At 39.9% G+C, this 24,840-nt stretch overlaps 1 protein-coding gene across 2 annotated transcripts in view; it reads left to right on the top strand.

Moving 5' to 3' along the window:
* Positions 1–24,840, top strand: part of LOC105920400 (calcium-dependent secretion activator 1) — a 710,204-nt gene that overhangs the window by 460,530 nt on the left and 224,834 nt on the right. The gene's annotated exons all lie outside the window — the stretch shown is intronic.

Raw genomic sequence — 24,840 nt, 5'->3', positions numbered from 1 at the left:
GGCAGGAATTGATAGCAAGTTGAGTCTATAAGTGAGCTACTTCATTCAAAAATGAACTTGTCTGTATGCAGAGGGAGCGACTGCACAGATGTCACTTGAATCATATTTTGCATAGCCAGATTGCAGGGACAGATGGGTCAAAGTTTTACCATACTCAGTTGCGTACATAACCTACATGGAATGTGTAGTAGGTTTGTTGCAATAGTAAATTTCTTCCAGTTAAATCACAATAAGATAATATTAATTTAAAACAAAATACCATAAATGTTAAAACAGTGACATTTTGTTTCAACGATTGTGAATTATGTGTATGTTATATCACTTTAATTAATTTATTTTTTTTCTGAGCATTTGGTGTAAGTGAGTACAAATACAAAATATCAAATCATGGATATTACTTGTTAGATGAGTTTTTAAGTCTTGATATGTTTTCTATTTAATGGTCACTGCATTCGTCATAGACTCGGCTATGATGAATGAAGTTCATTCTCGGCTGAGAATGAACTGAAGTTCATTCTCAGCCAAGTCAAGGTTCTTTTACTTCCTTTTCTAACTAAATGAGACACATAATATCATTTGATAGAAGTTCACCTGAGATCTTAAATGACTTCAGTGTTGTAGCTCATGCATTAGGTAAATATTAAACATTTATTTAGTATAATTAAATATTTGATTAGTCTTTCATAAACATGACCAGTTTATATTTTTTATTATATTTTGTTGTTTCCATTTGATTAAATTCTATTTAATTTGATTCACATAGTAAACAGGCTTAAATTGGTTGCAACCAGACTTTTGCTCAGTTCTTTCTGAAAATGTTTCAACACCTATCCAACAGTCTTTGTCAATTTATTTATATAGCACCAATTCACAACACGTTATCTCCTGCCACTTTACAAAGTCAAATTCAATCAAATCCTACCGACAGATTGGTCAAAATGTTTCCTATCTAAGGAAACCCAGCAGATTGCATCAAGTCTTGACAAGTAGCATTCACTGCTCTTGAAAGAGCGTAGAGCCACATAAGATAAAGTAATCTGCGTTGTTGATGGCTTTGCATCAATCCCTCATACTGAGCATGCTTGAAGTGACAGTGGAGAGAAAAACTCCCCTTTAACAGGAAGGGAAAAACCTCTAGCAGAATTAGACTCGGTGTGAATGGTCATCTGCCTCAGCTGACTGGTGGTTATAGATCACAGGGCAGAGACAGAAAACAAGCACAGAGGCACACATTAATCTAGTAATCCTTTCTATGTTATATGGTGTTAGCAGATGATCTGCCACCTGGATGGTGTCACAGCTAACAGAATGCCCGGCCAGGTGTAACTATATACTATGAAGAGAAAAATGACAGAGAGAACAAAAAGTTAAAGGTTGCAATACCAACAAACAATGTAGGAAAACTCATCAGAGTGAGAAAATAGATCTTGATGTCCTCCAGCAGCAAAACCTTATAGCAGCATAACTACAGTGATGGTTCAGGATAACCTAAGCCAGCCTAATGCTGGTTTAAATCAACTATCAAATGCATAACTGAGATCTGACAGGACAAGTATAGACAGAATTCCATTATCTGAGGCCATGATAATATCATTAGTGACTTTCACCAGAGTTGTTTCGGTAATATAGTGAGCTCTGAAGTCTGAATAAAACTCTTCAAATACGTCATTACTTTGTAAGTGTATACATTACTTGATTAGCAACAACTTTCTCAAGAATTTTAGGTAGGAAAAGAAGATTAGATATAGGTCTGTAATTTATTAAATCATCTTGAACAAGAAAGGACTTCTTAAGTAAAGGTTTATCAACAGCACCTTTAAAACCCTCTGGTACATATCCATTTACTAAGGATAGATTAATGGTGTCTAAAATTGGAGCATTAATCAAAGGGAATACTTCCTTAAATAACTTGGTTGGGATTGGGTCTAACATCCAAGTTGAAGGTTTAGATGAAGCTAAAATCTTAGATAAGTCAGAAAGCTCTACTGCGTCTAAACAGTTCAAACACCGATCTGGTATTAAAGATTCCTCCAACACTGCCTCACTTACTGAGGACGATGTAATCTTATTTTATTTTTAATAGAATCAATTTTATTTATGATGAATCACATAAAGTTATTACTGCTGAGAGCTAAGGGGATGGATGGATCAACAGAGCTATGACTCTGGGTAAGTTTGGCAACTGTACTAAAGAGAAACCTCGGATTATTTTTATTTTCCCCTGTTAATCATAAAAATATGCTGCTCTTACTCTGCAAAGGTTTTTTTATACAACAGTAGAATGTTTTTCCAGATTAGGTAGGATTCCCTCTAGATGTGTAGAGTGTCATATTCTCTCCAATTTCCTAATGTTGTGCTTCAAAGAACACGGCTCTAAATTAAACCAAGGAGCCAGCTTCCGAAGAATAATTACGTTCCTCTTCAAGGGGGCTATGCTGTCAAATGCAAAACACAATGAGGAAATAACACCATCAAAAAAAAGTATCAATTTGTGAAAGGGAAGAAATAACATTACTGTCCTAAAAAAATTCAAAGGGGACAGAATCTTTAAAGTTTGATACATCATTATTATTATTATAATGACACCTTCTTTTGAGGGTGGAGAACTCAGTTAAATTGAACTCAAAGCGTATTTAAAAATGGTCAGAAAGGACAGGGTTGTGAGGAAATACTGTTAATTTTATCTGTTAATTAATGTCAGCAGAAGGTCCAAAGTATGAAGGCAGAAATGCATTGATTTATGCACATTTTCAGCAAAGCCAATTGATAATATTACAGGATAGGATAGTATTAAAGGTTACATTAATGTTATCACATTAAGTGTCTACCTGAATGTTAAAGCCCCTCACTATAATGATAATTAATTATAATTGTAGATCTGTATTTGTATTTACAATATTCTTTCTCTAGCTACACTGGTTTAGCTGCATATGTGCTGTTTAAATATGGTGTAAAAAAGGTATCATAAAACAACAACAGAATGTTAAAAGCTGGCATAACTTTTGAAAAATTTTATAACCCATGGAAACAGTAGAAAGTCCAGTCCATCCCAGTTTACTGAAAAGGCCCATCATTGGGCCTTCTTCTCCAGGTGAAAGGTGTTCACAGTCCAGGAGAGGTCAGAGGAGATGTGAATGCCCAGGAACGTTATGCTGTTCAAACACTCCACCACTTCCCCATATATATAGAGAGGAGTGTGTTCAGTCTTCCAGGACCTCCTGTAGTCCAATATGACTTCCTTGGCATTGCTGGTTTTCAGGATGAGGATATTCCTGCAGCACCTCTGTGTAAGATTGTGTGCCTCCTTTCATCATTGTTGGATATGTTGTGTCATCTGCAAATTTCCCTACTATATTTTTGGGGTGATTTGCAATAGTCCCCCTATTTTTTCATTTGTCTGAGCATACACACAAACTCCCCAAGCAATTGCTTGACCTCTGTGAGCAACATTGCATGTGCACACTGAAGCTACATTAAGCCTGTCGAAAACCTGAGATTCTAACACTTTACATGGTTTAGTAAAATAATTAAGTAACAGCAATAATTTATTTTAGATTACTTAGTTTAGATACAACGGATTTAGCCAGATTACATGAAATAGAGCTGTATAGTACGCTTTATTTCAGAGTAGGGATCCTGTTAATGAAGAACTGAGAGACATGTACATCTTTCAGTGTTAAAATCTTACTGCTTTTAAAGTATTTACATTTTCTGCAGTGAAATTTAACACAAGCATGTGGTACTGTACAGCCTTTTTTCTGTCAGTCTGCTCCAGGGCAGCTGTAGCTGAATGTGTTCATGAATGGGTGAATGATTGACCAGTGTAAAGCTCTTTGGGGTCATCAGACTTGATAAAGCACTGTACAAGTACAAGCATTTTACCAGGCCATACATATATTGCTGTACTCCCCAGGCATGCGCTCATATAGAAACGTATAATCAGAGTTACTTTTCAAAAACGGAGGAAGAACAAGAAGGGTTGTCAGAAACCAGCAGAAGCTGTGCATTGCAAAAGACTTAAACCGAAGATGATAACACCAGCAGAACAACAGCACTCTAGAAACAAGTAGCAGGTGTAGTGCTCAAAAACTAATCCAATTTATGAAGCGCCAAAGTACATATTGGTTGAAAAACAGCTCTTAAAGCCTCAGATAAGCAGATCCCCCACAGCCACACAAACAGCTGACATGCAGCAGGACCCTGTTTCAGAAAACTGGGTTAGTGGATATTCAGAGTAATTTCCTGCATCCCCTGGCTTTGCAAGGAAGTGTTGGGAAAGGCGTGTCCTTTTCTGGCGGAGCCTGTATGCTGGAGCGCAAATACTCCACAGAAATCTCTGTTGGGAGAGGCTGATCAGACCACGAATAAATGTCTTATAATTTTTTGATTAATATACTGTATTTCCAAGCGTTACCATTTTCCGCCTCTGTCAATGATTCATTTCAATATTCTTAGCTGCACATCGCTTTTCTAACACAATGGGGGGACGCTTCCAGTTCTGAACAATTTCTTTGTGCTCCTTTTCGTTTTTATGCCAACAGCAGCTTTTTAATAACATAGGAGACACAGAAAATCTTTCAGAGGCGACTGTATGTCGCACTGTCAGGAATGTTACTGTTGCACTTAGCTATAGACAAGTTTAATTGTGTTCCATAGTTACCCACAAGACAAATAAAAGAACTACGCAGAATGAAAGCAATCATTTCTTCTGTATGAAATTGTGAGACTTCCAGCTGTAATTTTCCATTCATATATTTTAGTTTCTATTCATATATTTTCCCCCAACACCGTTAGAGCTGCAGCACATTTCTTCACTCAAATATCGCCACCTTTACTTCAACTCAAAATACAAATGTAGCCTATAAGATTAATAAAGTGAGGTTATCACAAATTATACATCTACAACAAAATTAGTGTCAACTCATTTTTAGAAGGATGGATGAAGCCAAATGCTGGCAAAAAGATGAATGAACATATCAGTAATAACTCACACTATCCCATCATTAAGTGCATATGTTGAATATAGCCAATTAATACATTGGTTGAGTATGGTTAAACATAAAAAAACTTAGAACTTAACCTTACCTTAGAACCCACCCTAAACTATATTTTCATACTTCATCATGTTTTGCTGCCATGTTTTTTTAATGCCTTTCGTAATCAATGTGCCCCCATCCCTTTTGTGTTGAATGAGTGAAGTGTGAGAAAAGCTTTAATTCTCTGTCAAATAACTCATCTCAATCATGCATTGGCTTTTTCAGCAATGCTTTGCCGCAATATGTCTTTTCCACAGCAACAGCATTGTTTCTTATGGTTTAACATTCTCCATATGCCTTCATTAAAGATTTCTAATTCTACTCGCAGGAAATGTGCACTTCTAGGCTTCTTGTTTCCTGCCGTTGCCATGGTTAATCACGTTATCTGTGTTCCAACTCAGTGTTGATTGGGTGTTGTGTTTAGTTACCTGATTGATATCACCTGTTCTGAAACCGAAACGCAGAGTATGACAGAGTGATGTAGAACTACTCAGAGTAGCAGCTTTCTACTCAGGGTAGATCTGCCATTTTTCTGAAGCGGGGCCCAGAGCAAAGACACACATCGTTACCTGCCCAACTATAAAGGCATATGCCTCACCCATCAATCAGTGGTGCACTCCGATCAGCACCTGACGCACACAGAGTGGGACCGTGGAACACCATCTCACCAGATACTGCATTGCAAAATGGTACAAAATAACTTGGTTAATTATTATTTTGTTTACAATTAAGCTTGGATTTTATCTACTGCGCAGCATATATTTGCTGTGCGTGCTGAATCCAGATGCAGTGCATGATTGCGCATGTGCGCAGCTTCGTAGTAACATTGGGTGATTTGGTTAGTCACTATGGCGGCGCACAGAGGTGCAGCAGCTTGTCGAGCTCCCAAGATTTTGCCTCTTTTTAAGACCAATGAGGTTGATTTAGACACTATTTCAGTGCTGGGTTCACCAGTGAGGTACATCTCATCCGAACTGATAGTCATCAGAGACAGTTCGGTTATTTCTATATCACCGAAGCTGACATCTGAACACGGCAGAGAGCGGCTCCTGAGGACAATAAGCTGGTGCAGCAGAGTGCCGGGAGCAACGGTCAAGAGGAAATGTACTGCCCGAAAACAGAAAAGGGGAAAGCGGGCGGGTGTATTGGCCCAGCTAAAGGCTAGAAAGCCACCGATCTCAACACTCTTTCTGGCCAATGTCCAGAAAGAGAGTAACAAAGTGGGCTTGCTACATCTGAGGCTGAGTATTTCTACAGAGATGAAGAACTGTGCTGTTCTTTGCCCAATGGAAACCTGGCTTAACAACATCATTCTGGACTCGGCCTTCCAGATAAACAGCCTTCAGCTTTTCCAAGTGGACCGCAACCAACGGTCTGGAAAAACACGGGGAGACTCTGTGTGTACGTGAATGAAGGTTGGTGTACGAACTGTGGACTTGTAAAAACCTCTTGCTCTGAGGTGATAGAACTTATGACTGTGAAATTCCAGCTGTACTATCTGCCACAGGAGTTTACTTCTGTGTTTGTCAACATTGCTTACATCCCGCCGAGTGCTGATGCAAACGACACATCAAAGGAGCTGGTAGCTGGGTAAAGAGCCCTTCCTCGCCCTCATCTTGGCCTCTCCAACATGTCTCACACATCTCTAACCTGCTGGTGCCAGCATACCATCCGCTGATGAGACGGATTAGACTAACAATAAACACAGTCACTGTGGGGCTCAGGGATGTAACCTTTGTGCTCCAGGATTGTTTTCAATGCACAGCAGATCTTCAGAGAGGTGGCTAAATATGAAGCTGAGGTGGACTTGGAGGAATACACCTCCTCTGTTCTTAGCTTGATCTCCAAGTGTGCTGGTGATGTCACCACCACCAGGACAGTAACCTGTTATCCAAACCATTAACTCTGGCTGAATGCTAAAGCGAGAACTCTGCTGAAAGCAAAGGAAGCTGTGCTCAGGACAGGAGAGGCATCAGCACTCAGAGAGGCAAGGAAGTTACTGACTGCTGGCATTGCGAGGGCCAAAGCCACATACACCCAGAAAATCAGTGTCACTTCACCACCAACGAACCCCGGTTCATCTAGTGCATCACAGACTACAACATCACAATGCCCAAAGCACCCCTCATTGCCAGATACACTCAATAAGTCATTTGCTTGCTTTGAGGATCCTCTGCTGCTTGAAAAGTTGAAGAATGCAAAGAAGTTGCTTAATATGTCCGGGAGAGCTGGGTTGTTGCTGAGTAGCTGGTTGCTGTACTTATGGTCTATAATGGTCCTAAAGCATCTCCACATGTTATGTACGTGGTTGCTTTTGAAATGTTCCTTGATACACTGCTTGTACCTGTGCTTAGCCTTTTGGATGTTCTTTTTCAACTCACAACTAGCCCGCTGTAGGCCAGTCTGTCACATTATCTGAATGCTGCATCCCTGGCCTTTAGCAAGGATTGCACTGTGCTGTCTACCCATAGTTTCTGGTTAGGAGAAATTCTGATTGTATTTCTGGGTAGGACATTATCAGTGCAGAAGTGAATATAGGATAGCACGGATGATGTGTATTCCTCCAGGTCAGCACCCTCCTTAAACACCCTTCAGTCTGTCTGTTAAGTGAGACTGAGGGGTGTGAGGATGGTATTGTTAGCATCATCCAGCTAGTGAATGTATAGTCACTGTATAGGATGGACTAATACATGTAATGTTGTGCCATTAAGCACGGTTTTAAGTTATTTAATACTTAATAAATAACTGTGTCTGTTAGGTATTTTCTGGTGAATATCAGCCCAAACAGCTGATATTTGGACGATAGTTGAAAGGGTGAGACAAGCTCTGGCATTATTTTAACAGCAAACTCTGCACACATATAGTATAAACTAGTGACAACTTCTCTTCAAGTTCAAGAATTTATTAACCGAAATAAAATGAACATACAGAGAACACCGCTATAGAATTCTATTTATCTAAATTAACACTATATTTCAATCAACAAATCCTCTCTACTAGGCTAGTGGAACTTAATTACTAAACAAAATGAGGATAAAAAGAACTATGTACACAAAAAATAAACAAAAAGACAAATAAAATGGTTAAAAACTATCATCAGAATGATTCGGTGAACCCTGGTTCACTGCAGATCCAAACTTGAGAATCAAAGTTCATCTTAAAGAATATGGAATGAGATCAAATTAGCTTGACTAATTTAGAACAACATTTGGTATGTGTTTCAACCCCTTAATAATGCAAATCTTGAGTTATTATTCGAGAAAAATAACATTCTAAAGAATGATTTGCTCTGGGAAAATCAATGCCTTTAGGACTAGTGGTGTAGTCCAGGGTATACGCGGGTATACGGCGTATACCCACTTATTTTTCAGTCAGCATTGCGTATACCCACTTTATGGAGAGATATTTGTGCCTTCTGTTTGAGCGCGCAGGAACCAATCCAAGCACACAGTGAGACAGGTATTTAGCATTTAAACACTCGCGCTCAAAACCTGTTTGGCACACGCTCAAATTTGATAGACTCTTCTCAACTTATCTATTTACCCGAGTTTTTTACTTGGGTGGGGTGTTAGCTTCACTCAGCTCTCAACCCACTATCCTCGCGCTTGGTTCCATGTCTGCTCGCGACCTGATCTTTCCACGCTCAACACCAGCTGTGCGCTCGTGACTTCAAAAACTGTCTAGCGCTCGTGACTTCAAAAACTGTCCATCTCACCTGTCAATCACATACAGGTTTCTTTCCATCCAATCACAGTATGGCTAGCAAATACTGCATTCCGATGGATTAAATCGAAATGTTGCAGCTTTTGGCAGAAATTACTAAAAATAATGGTGGGATTGAAGAAAAAAACAACAACCAATAAACAGTTCAATATTTTAGCCTAAAATATTTAGTCTAAAATAATTCCTCGAGTTACTAAGTGAGGTGTGAAAATGTTTTTTCTCTCTTTTCTTTCCAGCTTCTGGGAGGTGATGCAAATGATAATAATAAATAAATACGAGTACCAAGAAAAGTTGAGAAAGATAAAATCTCAGTAAGGTTGAAGGCCAATAAGTAAAAATAGGTTTTAAGACAGGTTTTTAAATTGGAAAGCGGAGGGGCCTGTCAACTGTACAAAGGTAAGTCGTTCAATAGGGAAGGCCCCGTTCTCTCTAAGTTTCTGCTCAGAACTGTGAATGACCATGAGCAGTTGGTCAGCAGACGTGAATGAGCAAGCAGGGGTGTAAAGGTGAAGGAGAAGCTCATTTAAGTAAAGTGGGCAAAGCTGTTTAAAACCTTAAAAATTAACAGAAGTTCTTTAAACTGAACTCTAAGATAAACAGGCAACCAGTGAAGGGAGGCCAGGATGGGGTAATGTGCTCTTTTTATGTTTTTCCATTAAAAAAAAAGGTGTGCAGTAGCGTTTGAACCAGCTGCAGACATTTGAGTAGGAACTGACCAATTTGGGTGTTTTAACTGGTATATTTGACAATCCATGATTTGCAAAGACAATGTGGTTCAAGTTTTGATGGTCTACTTGTCATTACCTTTATCTCTTTATATAGATTCTCTTTCTCATTCAATTCAGGACTTTCCATATGCCTTATCATCTAGGTATATATTGAAAAACCTACAGTAAAGTAATGAAATGTTGATTCTGGATGTAGTGTAGGAATGCCTTCAATACAAACCAAATACATTTTTACATTACCTGCCAGAAGCTGGAAGAAATATTTTAAAAAGAGACAACAGTATTTTCACACCTCGCGTAGTAGTTCAAGGAAGTATTTTAATCTAAATATTTTTAGCCTACATATTTTAGGCTAAAATGAGTAAGCGCTACTGATGGATTTTATATGGATGGATTAAATAGAGCAGTGTTACATGTCATTGTTTCTAAAACGGCATTTTTTGAGCTGCGTCTAAAAGGGCAAAAATTGAGAGTATACTCACTTCTTCAGAGACCATTACACCGCTGTTTAGGACCCATGATTTTATTAATGTAATTATTCCTCCCGGAAGCGAGGAGGCGCTGTAGTGATCAGTCGCTTTCTGGGTTATCCCTAAAGTTATTCAAAATACCATTAAATCAACATTAATGTTCCCTATTAATGATTGATGACAAACACTCGTAGCACTATTGAACGACGGAGTGAAACGAAAACAAGCATTATGTTTAAAACAAACCATAGTTGCATTGACTCTGTAGTAGCACTAATATTATCTGGGAAGCTAATAGCGCTATGCTGCAACACATGTCACCACCGAGGGTACCTGAGCAAGCCTCAACATTACCCTCCACCAGGCTTGGATGTGCCACACCCACACTGCCCAGCTAACTTTTACCGTTCAGAACAGGCTTCAGCATCAACATGTTCTGTAGGATCATACATTGCTTGAAAGTTGTGAGTCAGAGTGTAAAATAAGACAATCCACCAGTGAAACTGGCAACTTCCTATCTTAAGTAGTGCAGAGCTAAAGTGTTGTCAGCAAATGAGCAAATGCTTGCAATAAGTAATTATGTGAGATGCCTGACAGGATGTTTGGTGCTGCTGTGACTATATGTGGAAGTTATTGCAGTTTCGTCTTTTATGGCAAGATATCAGACTTTGAGGCTTAGCTATGCCCACATACTTTCATGCAGCAAAAAGCTTTTGATAACTTTTAATGGTGGTCTGTAGCTCTAAAGCTTTAGAAGTTCACTTAGGTACAATGTGTTTAAAACATACAAAATGGTGGTTTTGATTCAGAATGGGCAACTTCCTGTGGGTTTTGGACAATCATTCTAAGAGATTTTTTGGTAGGTTCCTGAGAAGTTACATATGTGTACCGAATTTCATGTTCCTTGGATAACTCATGGATTTGGGCTGAGTTGTTTAGTGCTGCTAGGGGGTGCTGTGGAGGAATTAGGCCACGCTCACCAAATGTTGGGTTGGATTCCTGTGTGAGATTGGACTAGGATCAATCATATTGATTTTGGTGCAGAACCTATGATCTATGTGGAAATAGAACCCAAGTATATAGTCACGGCCACGCCATCCAAGGAAAACTGTCTGTGCTCTAAAGGAAGAAAGACCAACATGGTATCTTCCTCCTGACAGTTTCAAATTGTTGAGATTATTAGGGCTAAAGAGGGATTATTACAACCAAAAACGTGACTTCCTGTGTCCCAGGGGGTGTACCTTTGATGATGTCAGCACACATCAGATTGTTGGTCACCTAACAGAAATCAATAATATCAGGTTTGGTTCAGTTAAGCATTTCTATGTGAAAGTGACAGCATCTTTTATTTTCTGGCGAGGTCAACTTTGAGGCCTGTTCCTGCCAACACAACATAGAAAAGGAAAAAAAAAAGTTTTTTGATAATTTTTAATCTCCCATGCCTTAAGGGCATATTGAACAGATTTGAAGCCGATAGCTCAAACACCTAGATGGAGTTTGTTAAAGTTTGTCATGTATGAAAATGACAAATTGGCATAAATGACACTTTGTCCCAGAATGACTGACTTCCTGTTGGCTTTAGGGCATACATCCAACAGACTGTTTTCATGATTTCAGGAGATCTATCTATGTACCACATTTCAAATCTCTGGGACATACGCCATTTTTAATTCCATTAAAATACATTTTTTTTACCAGAAAGAATTTTGGGTGAAGTTTGGTGAGATTTTGAATATGTTAAGGCCTCAAAAAGACAATTTATTAGGGAGAAAAATAATAAGAAACAATAGGATTACAATAGGCCTTCACATCGCTTTTGCTGCTCTAGCCTAATAAACAGTAAGATTACAAAAGGCCTTTCCAGCGCTTTCACTGCTTGGACCTAATAATAATCATTAGTGCCAGTAGCATACATGTCTTTTGATGCGGGGCAATAAGAGACCTGCGTAATGAATAGGGGGGCACCTGCCAAAAAAGGTTGAGAATGTTTTTGTTCAATAAGAAAGTGACATTGCTGCTGTGGTTTAATAGCCTTGAGTTTAGTCTTAAACAATTTTAGAACCTATTAAAGTATCTATTCCTCCTCCGCATATTATTATTATTATTATTATTATTATTATTATTATTAATAATAATAATAATCAATCCATATTTAATAGCCTTAAAAACGAGTATTTGTGAAATGTACTAAAATTTAACACACAACGCCTAAGAGTTTTTGGGTCCCATATTTCTTGAAAGCTAACTTTAGTAGTAGCAGTCCTTTTGTTTCTGTTCTTTTTATGCTGCCTTGTGTAACCACGTTCATTGCTATGCACTTCAGTTGCTACTTTAACACTGCTGAAAATGTGAACAAAAATCAGGAGGCCAATTTGATGACACTAAAGAGTGAGCATAACAAGCTATTTGCAGTCTTTTCAGTTCAACCAAATAAGTAGATGGCACTTTTTCTTCTCCTTGACTCCCTACTGACAAAAAAGCGGACACGTTCTCAAGAGACGATTAACACCCTCTAGATTGAGTCCACAGTGAACAATGAAGTGTATCCTTAGCAGGACCACAGACTGCTCCTCGGTGTCCCTGCAAGCAAGAGGATGCAGGTCATTAAAGAAATCGCTGACCTGCAGCAACCACAAATATGTGTTGACCATAACACCCCCCCCCCCCACACACACACACACACACACACGTTGGTATGTACATCACTGTGTGGACCATCAATTGCCTTCCATTCATTTTCATTTACTTTCTATGCACTAACTCTGTAACTAACCCTACACCCAAGGTCACACGTACATACCTAACCTAAACTCAATTCACACCTTAGCCCTAAACCTTAGCATTAGCCTAATTTGCGTTGCATTTGCACCTTGGAAAATGTCCCCTCACTGCCAATTGTCCACACAACATTGGTCTACTGTCAAGTTTTGGTCCACACTATGATATATATACAAGCACACACACACACACACACACACACACACACACACACACACACACACACACACACACATGTAGTACAGAAACACAACATGCCTAGTAGGTTAGAAAGCAAGAAAAACCTCTACTAACCTTGGGAGAAAATTAGTGAGGGTTAAATTGGCTGTCTTCCAGCCACATTACATTTTGTTAGAAAAAAAGTCAGGTTAGGCTATTTATTTAGGTTTAAAAGAAATATTGCAAATCAATTTATTCGTAAAATGTTAAGTTGTGAAAGCATTACAATTACTCTCAAGTAACCTGATTAATTTCCAACATAGCCATTCAGGGAAAAGAAAATTGGCACAGCTGTCCTTTTTTTAAATACATAGTTATTTTTTAAAGGTACGTTTCTGTCATCAGGGCCCCATTTCACAAAGTGGGGTTAGTGGGGGTTATCAAATTATGAATCTATTCAGCATCAAATGTTGTGATTTCAAGCGCTTATTTTCTATTCATATATTTTAGGTTTTACATGCACAATTGGCTGCATCAATGGAACTCACATTTCTATCACTGCTCCTTCACCAAATTAACTGAGCCAGTCTTTAATTAATCAAGCTTAGCTGGTTGTGTCACACTTCAGGCATGGATGGACGCAGAGACTGAGCAGTTGGCAAGGTTAGGTTGAGTTTATTTAGTCGTTCTCTTGATCAGTCGGGCAGTGGCCCGATCTGTAACATCAGTCAGAGGTGAGGATAATCCTTGTAATCAGTGTCAGATAAGCAGGAAAATGATGCCGGGGAATCCAAGGTGGCAGGTGAGGAAGCAGGTTCAGGCAGGCCGAGGAACTGAACAAGGGAGAAAACAGGCAGGTTAGAGTTATGTCAAAATGGTCTCAAACAGACAAATGGCCTGAAAGTGTTACCACTAAGGTTAGACAACAATCTTACGCCGTGCAGGGGTAGGATCCATAATTATATGGCCGCTGATCATGGTGATGTGCAGGTGTGGAGGTCACAGCGCAGCAGCTGGTGTGACAGGTTCAAAACACTGCTGCACGCGTTTTAACTGATACAAAGAAATGAGATACAAATCACTCATGCTTTCGTATCACTGCAATGGCTTCCAGCTAATTTCCGAATTGATATTAACATTCTTTTAATATTTTTTAAGTGTTTGCATGGTCTTGCTCCTCATTACCTATCCTACCTGATTCATATGTATGATCCTTCATGCTCACTCTGATCGGCAGATCAGTTATGTTTTGGGGCTTTCGCTGGACAGCACAGACTTTAAACTCCCTAAACAAATTTTCTATGGGGTTGTGGTCTGGAAACTGGCTAGGCCATTCCAGGACCTTCAACTGCTTTTTATGGTGCCACTCCTCTGCCCGGGCGGTGTATTTGGGATGAATTTTATGCTGGAAGACCCAGCCACATTCCATATTCAATGCTCTCACTGATGGAAGGAGGTTTTAGCTTGAAATCTCACAATCCATGGCCACATTCATTCTTCCCTTAACAGGGATCAGTTGTCCTGTCCCATTTCCACAAAAACAGTTCCAAAGCATGATGTTTCCACCACCATACTTCACAGTAGGTATGGTGTACTTCGTGTACACAATATTCTCCAAACCATCTTTTGGATCATCCATATGCTCTCTGGTAAACTGCAGATGGGCCTGGACATGTAGTGGCTTAAGCAGGGGGACATGCCTGCCACTGCAGGATTTAAGTTCCTCTCGTTTTAGTGTGTTACTGATGGTAACCTGTGTTACTTTGGTCTCCGCAGGTCATTCACCATGTACCGCCAAGTATTTCTGGGGTTTTTACTCATCCTTATCATCATTATTTTGACACCACGGCATTTAATCCAATTCAATTTTATGTATATAATGCCAATTCACAACACGTCATTGCAAGGCACTTGTCAAATTCAATCAAATCATTCAGTCAGAACGTTTCTGTCATGATCTCGGCACTAGTGCTGGTCTGATTACTATCTGACACACCTGTTCAGCTCTTCCCCATCTCTCATCAACTATCGTCAGATCCACCTGCACCTCTACTACATAACTAGCCTTCAGACCAGTCACTAGTGCCAGATTATTACAAGCCATCGGTGAGTTTAATCCAACACCCTTAATCCTTTCTGCCTGGTAGTCTGTTTCCCGACCTGTTGCTGTCTTCTGACCCTCAGAGCCTGCCTAGCCCGTCGGACCTGATTATTGTACTGTCTGGATTGCTGACCTGTATATGTGCTCTGACGTTTCTGATTTGGACTGTTTTTGGACTTCTAATCACCTGGCTCTGACTCTGGACCTGCTCTTGGATTAAGGACTTGGTTTATCCCCTCAATCATCCTGCCTAACTCTGTCATCATGGTTCTGACCCATTTCCGGCATGTTGACGATTTCCCTGCTACTTGCAGGAGTTTACCATAAACTGCTTTTAAATGCTACCTGTCTTGAATGGCTGAATTCTGGGTCCTCTGGTTCTGTTCATCACAGTTTCCTATCAAAGGAAACCCAGTAGATTGCATCAAGTCTTGAAAAGCAGCATTTATTCCTCATGAAAGAGCGTTGATCAAAAGTGTACAGTTGTCTGCATTGTCAAATCCTTTGCAGCAGTCCCTCATAATGAGAATGCATGAAGAAACAGTGGAGAGGAAAACTCCCCTTTAATGGTAAGAAAACATCCAGAACTAGGAACGGTCATCTGCCTCGACCGACTGGGGGTTAGAGAAGACAGAGCAGAGACACAAAAAGCACAGAAGCACACATTGATCCAGGAATCCTTTCTATGTTGTATGGTAATAGCGGATGAACTGTACCCCAGGATGAAGGGTACCAGGTGTACCTACTATGAAGAGAAAAAGACAGAGAGTACAAAAAGTTAAAAGTCGAAATAACAGCAAACGGTGCAAGTTGGAGAATAAATTGTGATGTCCTCCAGCAGCCTAGGCCTATAGCACCATAACTATGAAGATAGTTAAGGATAACCTAAGCAAATCTAACCATAAACTTAATCAAAAAAATAAAGTTTTAAGCCTAGTCTTGAGAGTTGATTCCCCAGGAGGGCCAAGACAAGTTTATTTACACATCATTTTTCAGTAACAAGATGATTCCATGTTGTGTACATGAACAGAAAACACATGGCAAAGGGAAATTACATAGGAAAAGAAAAACAATACATTAACAAAGGAATAAGCTAAATTAATATTTGACTGGACTTATTTCATACATAATTGTTTCTATTCATAAAAAGAAAAGAGCTAGGTAAATCCTTGTTTTTTTATCTAAAGTAAAATGTTAGTAACACTAACATTTTAAAGCTTAATTAATTCATTTAATATTTTATCAAAGAAAAACATTATATTAAGCTAATTAGACTTCTGTGATTTCACAGGAGCAAGCTTCATCACTAAAGTTCAAAGCCTAATTGTTTCTATTCATACATTGAAAAGTCCTTCAAGCTACCACTTAATGTTGCTGATGTAACCTTTCTAACACTACAGCTAAAACAGAGAGAAGCAGAGTAAAGGAAAAGCACAGCGAAGACGGTGTGTGTGCCAGTGTGTTTTAGTGTAATCTTGTGTGAGTGTTATCAGGCAGTTCAGTAGCACTCTGTTCAAAGTTACAGATGTCACAGAGAATCTTGTTTATATAACATCCAGGAAAAATTAAGATTGTCGGCCTCTCAAGGCCAATGCGAGGATGCCAAATTCTGATGATAGCAGTTGTTTTCGAGTAGGCAGACTGTTTTTATTTTCGGTCTGCCTTATGGTCTTACTGATTCTTCTCAAATGACAATCCAAACAGCCAAATTTGAGGTCACTCTTCAAAAGCCGAGCTTCCAACTTCTCCAAGATTTATTCTATCCTGCTAGCAAGTTCAGGAATCACTGCCGGACTGCAGTTCTGCTTACACAGCATTTCAGTGTTATTAGCATGATATATCCCTAACATAGTTCAGGTATCCTTGACATGGGCTAAAACAGCTCCCGACTTTTTCGGAATTTCTGGATATTCCAGGTAACTGTCAGCAACAAAAAGCAGAAGTCTTTTTATCATAAATCCAATTTTGTACGCATTTTCAACTTCTTCAACCAACAAAATGGACAGACACATGAGTCTCCTCCCAGGAGTCCACTGTGTGTCCAGCTGCAAATGCCCCGCACAAGGGTTCTCCTTCACACAGTCTTCCCAGTAAGAAAATTTGATCAATTGATTTGAAAGTCCAGCTCACCAGTTCCATAATTTACAATTTGGAGGATATGTAAAACGAGGCTCCAAAAAGATTGATAGAAGCAGAAGCAGGGCAGATACGGAGGAGGGAGAGGGGAGAGTAGAGGAGACCAAAAAGCGGCCGCCTTCGCCAAGAGCAGGAAGAAAACATAAGTTCTGATTGGGGAGCCTGATAACTAAAGGATCTGCCTCCTATTCTACTTTTAAAGACTCTAGCAACCACCAGTAGACCAGCAATCTGAGAGTGAAGTGCTCGTTCTGCCGGGTTGCTCCTAGCAGAGATGGGGACTCGAGTTTGAGACACGTACTCGAGTCGCACTTAAGTTGCATATTTAATGACTTCAGACTCGACTTAGACTTGCATTTGAAGGACTTCAGACTCGACTTCAGACTCGACTGAGACTCGCGATTTCAGACTTGTGAGCAATCTTTTATTTTTAAATGTGTTTTGTTTTACTAACTTGACTGATCGCTGCTCGGCTTCTTTTCTTACCCGCACACAGCAGAGGTAGAAAAACAGCAGAGGGGCTATCAGACTGTCACGTAGCACTGACGTAATGCTACGTGACACATGCGCACACCTGTGCAACCCATACAGATATGGAGGCGATGATGATCACACATGTTTCTGTCCCACCGTTCATAATAACCTTTGGCTACAAAAACTTCACACAAGGAGGGAATAAAAGAGCAGCAAACTGCAACTTCTGTAGAAAAAAAAATACACAATGCTGGGTCCACCACATCTAATTCAGGGTAAATGCCTGAAAGGTTAGTCACTGTGTAATAGGTTAGCATCTATGCTACAAACAAGCTAAGCTCGAGTCCACAGGACTGCAGACATTAGTTTATTACATTACATAAGTATCAATGTATCAAACTAACTTAAAATCTGTTTTTTGTACTTTAATGTAATGTTTTGGTCTTTCTCTATGCTCAGAGAGAAGAAAAAGAAGCTTTGAAATGCAGTATTTTTAAAATATTTATATCTTACTAATTATCGGATCCACGCTGATTTTGGTACACTTCAAAAAGCTATTATATTGTGCAAGGCTAGGTACCAATCTAAATAAATATCAATGCTCATCTACAGGTTCTCTGAGTCCTTTGTGAAAAAAAGGAATGCAAGTGTACAGCCAGGGACTTCCCAGACATAAAGCTATTACTGAACCAATAATATAGGACTTTATTATTTCATGCTACCCTCCCTTGTCTTTGATTGACAAGCCCGGCTTTAAAAACGTTATGGCAGTGGTAGAGGAGAAATATTGCCCGCCAAGTTGCAGCGCAGTAACCAAGCGTCTAAGTGAGCTTGCTGCAGAAAACGTGTTCAAGATCAAATCCCAGTTAGAGAAGACAGACTCTGTGACTGTGGATATCTGGACTGACAGGACCATGCATGTTTTTTTATGTGTAAAAAAACACACCAGACACAACACGGAGAAAACTCATTTCGGCCGCTTGTATCTGGGATCTCGTTCTTTCGGTCATGACCCAAAGCTTGTGACCATAGATGAGGGTAGGAATGTAGACTGACCGGTAAATCGATAGCTTCGACTTTTGGCTCAGCTCTCTCTTCATCACAATGGGCCGGTACAGTGCCCGCTTCACAGCAGACACCGCATCAATCCGCCTGTCGATCTCCCGCTCCATCTTCCCCTCATTCGTGAACAAGACCCCAATATACTTGAACTCCTCCACCAGGGGCAGCACATCCTCTCCAACCCGGAGGAGGCACTCTACCCTTATCCGGTTCAAGACCATGGTCTCGGATTTGGAGGCACTGATTCTCATCCCGGCTGCTTCGCACTCGGCTGCTAACCACTCTAGTGAGAACTGTAGATCACACCCTGATGAACCCAATAGGACCACGTTGCCCTTTGTCGTCTCCCTCTTTAAACTAAAAAAAAAAAAAACAGATGCTTTGATTTCGCCTGTCCCCCATAGTTCATTTTATAGGATACAGGGTTTCCCCCAGAACTTGGGCTAATCTTGGCGGTAGGTATCTAGGTGGGTTGAGGGGGGTGCGCGCTTAACTGTGGGGGGGGGGGGGGGAGGAGGGGGGATTTTTACCAAAATATTGCTTTTTCACCATCAGAAACAGCAGAACAGTTTAGTGTTGTACCAGACAAGTAAAAGTTAAGTAACCAAAGTAAGAAGAACATGATTTCTGATTATGATGGCAGAAGTATCTAGTCAGTAGCTTTTCGGTTTTACTTTTATAAACATTGATCAATTATTTGGTGGATATAAAGGCTGCTGATCTTCAGGCGGCTGCAAGCAGCAACAGAAAACCATGCAGGGGACCGCCCAGCCTGCAGCAAAGTAACAATGCAGAGGTTGCTGTCAGCAATACCTGTTGGCTGGTAATCCGTAGAGCCGACATTGGCACTGCCGTTTGTACTGTCATACAAACCACGCAGTCTGTTTGTACTAACAGACTGATCTTGACTTAGGTTAAATCAGCCGGTTTGGAAGTGGCTTTTTCTTGTTGAATAATGGCAGTAATTGTCTAAACTTCCTCTTTTACTCGACAAAACTGCTGACAAACACAAAATTGTTGGATTTTGCTTGGAAATCAATGGCACCCGCAGAACAACAGACTCTCTGACAGCCAAACCAGTGCTGCAAATCCTCTAAAGCTACATCTCCACTGGAGGATCTGGGCCAAAATGGCTAAAAGTGGGTAGAAATGGACCCCTGGTAGGAAGGTAGAGTTTTGGGATGAACCCTGAACTAAAGGTGGAGTTTTGTGGTGGATGGATGCTAAATTTTCTTCAGTGATTTTTTTCATCTAGTTTCCAAACACAACTAGACCCAGCAACCTTGTTGTATGCCGCTGTTTTATAGAGTTTGCAACTGCTTTGATCCAAAGAATCATTAAGGTTTTCACTGTCATTTAAATGACATGTCTTGGTCAAAAATAAAAACAAGATTTTTTACTTTATTACCAGAGGCCAAGTTAATGCCATCCAGATTAAGTGATTGATTAAGAAGTTTATTTTTTGAGGACTCTGGTCCAAAGATTACAACTTCTGTCTTGTAAGAAGTGAGAAATTTAAAGTGCAGGACATTTAAAGTCATCCAGCTTTTGATGTCATCAAGACATTACTGTAGTCGAAGTAATTGATTGGATTCATCAGGATTTATGGATAAATATAGCTGAGTGTCATCAGCATAACAGTGGAAATGAATCCCATGCTGCCTAATAATTTTGCCAATCGGAAGCATATATACAGTAAAGAGAATTGGTCCAAGGACTGAACCCTGTGGTACTCCACAAGTGACCCTAGAGTTGGAAGAAGATTTATTATTAACATGAACAAACTGGAATCTGTCCGATAGATAAGATTTAAACCAGCCTAATGCTTTTCCCTTAATCCCTACAGTATGCTCAAGTCTTTGTAGGAGAATATTGTGATCAACTGTATCAAATGCAGCACTGAGATCTAACAGGACTAGTAAAGACACAAGCCTGTTATCTTAGGCCATGAGAATGTCATTAGTGACCTTCACCAGAGCTGTTTCAGTGCTATGATGAGCTCTGAAGCCTGAGCCTTAGCAACTACTTTCTCAATAATTTTCGATAAGAAAAGAAGATTAGACATAGGTCTGTAATTTACTAACTCATCTTGATCAAGAGATGGTTTCTTAAGTAAAGGTTTAATAACAGCTACTTTAAAAGCCTGTGGTACATATCCATTTACTGAGGATAGATTAATCATGTCTAAAATAGTGTCACTGATCAGAGGGAATGTCTCCTTAAACAACTTGGTTGGGATTGGGTCTAACATACAGGTAGAAAGTTTAGATGAAGCTAAAATTTTAGATAGCTCAGAAAGCTCTACTGCTTCTAAACAATTCAAACACTGTGCAGGTTCTAAAGATTCCTCCAACGCTGCCTCGCTTACTGAGGACGAGGTAATCATGTTTGGGAGGATGCCAATTATTTTATTTTTAATGGAATCAATTTTATTTATGAAGAATCCAGAAGTCATTACTGCTAAGAGCTAAGGGAATGGTTGGATCAACAGAGCTGTGACTCTGAGTAAATTTGGCAACTGTGCTGAAGAAAAATCTAGCATTATTTTTATTCTCCTCAATTAATGGTGGAAAATATGCTGCTCTAGCTCTGCAAAGGTTTTTTTATACAACAATATACTGTCTTTCCAGATCAGGTAGGATTCCTCTTGGTGTGTAGAGTGCCATTTTCTCTCCAATTTCCTAACATTGTTCTTCAAGGAACGCAGCTCTGAATTAAACCAGGGCGCCAGCTTTCTGTGAATAATCACCTTCTTTTTCAAGGGAGGTACATTGTCTAATGCAGAATGCAATGACGAAGTCACACCGTTAAAGACATCTATTTGTGAATGGGAAGAAACAACACTGCTGCTATCTGCAGGGCATTTCTGCAATTCTGAAGATATTAAAAAGGGGACAGACTCTTTAAAGTTAGATACAGCATTATCTGATAAAGATCTACTATAACGTAACCCTCTTTTGGGGCTGGAGAACTCAGTTAGATTAAACTCAAGTGTTATTAAAAATGATCAGATAGGACAGGGTTGTAAGGAAATACTGTTAATTCTAAACAACCAATGCCATATGTCAGCACAAGGTCTAAAGTTATGAAGCCAAGAGTGTGTCGGTTTATGCACATTTTGAGCAAAACTGTCATGGTTTAGTTTTTGTCTGGCTTTTTGTTCCCCTGTTATTTTCCTATACCTCCTCCTCTCACTCAGCTCACCCTCCACTCCCCAGCAATCAGTCACACTTGTTAGGTATTAATTAGTCAGACTCACTCCCTCTGTCAGCCTCTTTACAAAAGCCTCCTTCAGTCTTCTCTTCCCCAGCGGTTCATCATCAGCCTCCACTCACTTCACGTCTGTCAGCCTAGTTTGCCTCTTCTAGCTGCTGGATTTTCCTGCCATCTCTGAGCTTCAAGTAAGGCCTCTGCTAGCTGCTGGATTTTCCTGCCACCTCTGAACTTCAATAGGCCTCTGCAAGCTGCTGGGTTTCCTGCTTTCATCTGTGCCTGAAGTCAAGCCTCTGTTAGCTGCTGGGTTTCCTGCCTCCTCTGTGCCTCAAGTTTGCTCACTGCTCTGTTACTGGACTGTCTGCTACCCCTGTGCTCCAGGTTTGCTCTCTGCTTTGTTTCTGGACTGTCTAATACCCCTGTGCTCCAGTTTTGCTCTCTGCTCTGTTGCTGGACTGCCTGCTACCCCTGTGCCCCAGGTTTGCTCTCTGCTCTGTCACTGGATTGCATGCTACCCTGTGCTCCAGCAGTCCTACACCCCAAGAACTGTCTCGCTTCCTTCCCACCTCCACCTTCTGTTCCAGTCCAGTACAGCCTCTCTGGTTTCCTCATCCACAACTCCTTCTCCATTCAATAAACTCTCAGAAAATCAGCTCAGTGTGCGTGGTGTGTTTTCTGGGTTCATCCAAAGACAAATACATGACAAAAACCAGTAGAATATAGGATAGTTTCAAAGGCTACACTAAGGTTATCACATTCTGTGTCAACATGAATGTTAAAATCCCCCATTATAATAACCTTGTGAGTTCAGAAGTCTGACAACTGATCCAAAAACTGAGTGTGAGGGCCTGGTGGGCGATACAAAACAACAAACAGAAGAGGTTTTGTTGCTTTGCAGTTTGGATGAGGGAAACTGAGGGTTAAATGTTCAAAATAACTGTAGTTATTATTTAGCCTGGGACTAATTAATAAATCCGACTGAAAAATGGTTGCCACTCCTCCTCCTCTTCTGGCAATGGGATCTGGGATCTCGGAATGTGGAAATTTGAATAATTAGAGGGAGTTGACTCATTTATCCTAACGTAATCCTCTTGTAGCCAGATTTATGTGAGACAAAATCAATCAATCTGATTGGAGGGGGAGACCTTATATTTAATAGGCCACATTTAATTGCTTTATTTTTTTGGTTCAAGTTGAGTCGTATTGATTTTTATTTGATTTTTATGATTTGTTCCTTTTAGATCCGTTCTTCTATCTATTCAGTTTTGGCCGTGGGAAAGACACTGTCTCAATAGGGTAATGGGTAGGTAACAGTACAGAAGCTGAAGAGAGGTGTATTAAACTACAGCTCTGCTTCCTGGTCTGGACCCTGGGTTGTCAGCAGGTCACACTTCTTTCTTCCACTCAATTTTCTGTTAATATCCTTGGACACAGAAGTCTATGAACATCCAGCTTCTTCAGCAATAACTTTTTCTCACTGATCGAGTATCTTTTGGACATCTGTTAAGTCAACAGTTTCCCTTATGATTGTGTAGTCTAATGACCAAGAATGATAGACTATGTAAAGGCTCAGAAACATTTTTCAAGTGTTTTGAGTTAATTAGCTGATTAGGATGTGAGATCATGAGTCCTCCTCTGTTGACCTGGGACCTTTGGAGGAATATTTTAAACCTGTTATTACAGATCTTGGTTTTAAGGTGGATAGTGATTTTAAATTGGACAGCCAAATTAGAGCCGTAGTTAAGTCCAGCTTTTATCATTTAAGGCGATTGGCGTCAGTGAAATCTTTTCTTTCCAGGCAGCATTTTGAAACAGTGATCCATGCTTTTATTTCAACTCGATTGGACTACTGTAATGCACTTTATCTGGGAGTCAGTCAGGCGCTGCTCTCACGTCTGCAGCTAGTACAAAATGCTGCTGCACGTTTGTTGACAGGTACTCGAAAAAGGGACCGTGTGACCCCTGTCCTGGCCTCACTTCACTGGCTGCCTGTATATTTTAGGATTCATTTTAAAATTCTTATGTTTGTTTTTAAATCATTGCATAATCTTGCCCCGGCTTACCTCACTGAGCTTCTTCAACCCCACATACCCCATCGGTCTCTCAGGTCAGCAAATCAGCTGCTCTTGGAAGTACCGAGAACAAAAAGGAAGCTCAGAGGGGACAGGGCTTTCTCTGTTATGGGCCCCAAATTATGGAATGACTTACCTTTGCAGGTCAGAGAGGCCCCTTCTCTGTCCACTTTTAAAGCTCGTCTTAAAACCCATCTATTTAACTTGGCTTTCAACACCAGCGAGATCTAGTTTAAAGTGTATGTCTTTGTTTTTAAACTACTTTTAATTATAATAATTTTTATTTTGTTGCGTTTTTGGATTGTACAGCACTTTGTATCAACTGTGGTTGTTTTAAAGTGCTTTATAAATAAAGCTGGTATGGTATGGTATGGTTTTAAATTGTGAACTTTTTCACAGTATTATAATGCACTGAGGTACCAAATTTTGGATTTTCATCATCTGTAAGCCATAATCATGATAATTACAAGAAACAAAGATTTGACAAAGGTTTTTATTCCATGCCGTTGCCATTCACCATGGCAAAGGTATTGTTATCTGTGCTCCATTGATGAGGGATTCTTATATGCTTGTGCCCATGCTTAACTCAGGGTTGAATGGACATTGAGTTAACTTACTTGATCAAGAACACCTGTTCTGAAACCAAATATGCTGAGTATGAAAGAGTGATCTACTTAGGGTATCTGCCTTCTACTCAGGGTAGGTCATTCATTTTTTCAGAGATGGGGCCCTAATGGTGAGTTTGATGATGGAGAATTGTCTTTTTATCTCCCCAGAAATATAAATCACGTCTTGTCAATTTGTTTCTATAGTGATTATTTTCTCTGGGAGCCACATGATGGATATAATCCAAGTTTGTGTTAAAAGTTAATATTGAGAATGAAACAT

The sequence above is a fragment of the Fundulus heteroclitus genome, chromosome 20 (genome assembly GCF_011125445.2).
Source record: "Fundulus heteroclitus isolate FHET01 chromosome 20, MU-UCD_Fhet_4.1, whole genome shotgun sequence".
NCBI lineage: Eukaryota > Metazoa > Chordata > Actinopteri > Cyprinodontiformes > Fundulidae > Fundulus > Fundulus heteroclitus.
The sequence above is the reverse complement of the archived record's forward strand: the minus strand, read 5'-3'. Positions and strand labels throughout refer to the sequence as shown.